The sequence below is a fragment of the Trachymyrmex septentrionalis genome, unplaced genomic scaffold, assembly GCF_001594115.1.
Source record: "Trachymyrmex septentrionalis isolate Tsep2-gDNA-1 unplaced genomic scaffold, Tsep1.0 scaffold20, whole genome shotgun sequence".
Taxonomy (NCBI): Eukaryota; Metazoa; Arthropoda; class Insecta; order Hymenoptera; family Formicidae; genus Trachymyrmex; species Trachymyrmex septentrionalis.
Window position 1 is genome coordinate 3,378,852 of NW_017305180.1, and position 1,706 is coordinate 3,380,557.

Genomic DNA, 1,706 nt, shown 5'->3' on the forward strand with positions numbered 1-1,706 from the left:
ATTTTGATAGCAAATAAATATATTTAGTAAATATTTACTTAAAACTATTCGAACAAATATTTATTAAAATTTAGTATTTTTCCAGTGTACATAAAAAATTCATCTAAAATAAATAGACATGCACATTTAAAAAATACACATTTGTATTAAATATTTACTATGTTAATTAATGCAGTATATGTTATGCAATGTGCAAATATTCTCGGATTAATAACGCTTACATCTTTTTGTACATTTAGATAAATATTTTTCCATGGAATAGTTTTTTGAAATACTAGTTTACTCTGCGATAATTGTAACAGTCATTATATAGTTATAGTCCACAATAAAGGAATAGTAAAACTCGTTCACAAATATTTAAAAAATATTTCAGTCAGATTTCGGTAGATTGGCATTCAGTTCGCGATCAGTCTATAATAATGATACATCCACTAAAAAGTGTCATTAAATTTTACAATCACATTGAAATGTCCACACAGAAACCCAATAACAATTTATAATGCAGGAGAATGATCGTCAGTAACCAAACTTTTAGTTGCACTGAGAAGAAATGTTTAAAGCTCTCCCTACGAGAACATCCATAACACATTACGTTACATTAAGTACTAATCGTAAACTGAAGTCTATACGTAACAATAAACTTACATCATAAAGAAAATCATAACGTAACACTAAATATTACGTTACGATTGTATCTTTATGCGTAAGTCGATATTTTTACTGTTACGTACAGGCTTCAATTAACGATTCATTATTTAACGTAACGTAACGTGTTACGGATCATATTCTTGTGCGGAGAGCCTAAAACATCTATCCATCAGCGAGGATCGAGGTGTCTCACCCACTTCGATTGAGAGAAGGGATATCCGCGTGAAACAGCCTGCCGTGCATCAATTATACGTGCACTATTGCGCACGTATGTGCACGAGACCGCACGCAAATTTTCGCGAGACTTCAAGTCGAGGAAATGCGTTGGATCTTTCGAGTCTTCCGCCAATCGTTCTTCAATGTTGTATTCGGCCGCACGAAGTGACGTTTTTCGTTGAAAGCACCGCCACATTTTTCAGGAAAAGCACTCCGCGGCGACCATCCGCTTTGACGGTCGCTCCGATTTTCACAACGCCTTGGAGTCAATTACGCGATCACGCAGGACGCTGCAACGGATTGCCAACTATAGCGCCTTGCATCGTCATTCTCAGGTTCATTAGCCGCGCTGCCGAGCCTAATCGATCGTGAATGTAATCGCGAGATTTTACCGCGATTCCGCACGGCGATTGCGAAAACGTATGCGGAACACACGGAGAGTAGGCCAAGTAGAAACAGACAAGCCAGACCTGCCAACCGCCTCCGCAAAAGTCCCCTTCGCTCCGTGAAAATGCGCGCTGATGATGCTCTATTTGATAAGAATTTATTGTTCCTCAATTAAATTTGTATTAATTACAGCTACCCGACATCTCAATTTGTCGCATCCGATGACTTTAAAAATAGCGTATTAATATCTTTATTTCGATAACTGAACTACGTTTTTGAAAATTGATGGAAGGTACAAATCCATCAATTTCTGCTACAGATCTATTTTTTTTTTTTAAAGAATTAAATAAAATTTGTTTCTTTTGGTAGAAAAATAATTTTGGCTCCAGAAAAGCTTGAACTTTGAATCTTGCGTTGAGAGTTGCAGTGATAAATGTATCAGATAAGTGTGCAGG

General features: G+C 36.5%; 1 protein-coding gene across 1 annotated transcript in view; it reads right to left on the reverse strand.

Moving 5' to 3' along the window:
• Window positions 1–1,308, reverse strand: part of LOC108747570 (circadian locomoter output cycles protein kaput) — a 6,351-nt gene extending 5,043 nt beyond the window's left edge. The window contains exon 1 of the mRNA XM_018485127.1: window positions 842–1,308. The gene's annotated coding sequence lies outside the window, so the exon portion shown is untranslated. The remainder of the gene's footprint in view (window positions 1–841) is intronic.
• Window positions 1,309–1,706: the final 398 nt, after the last annotated feature.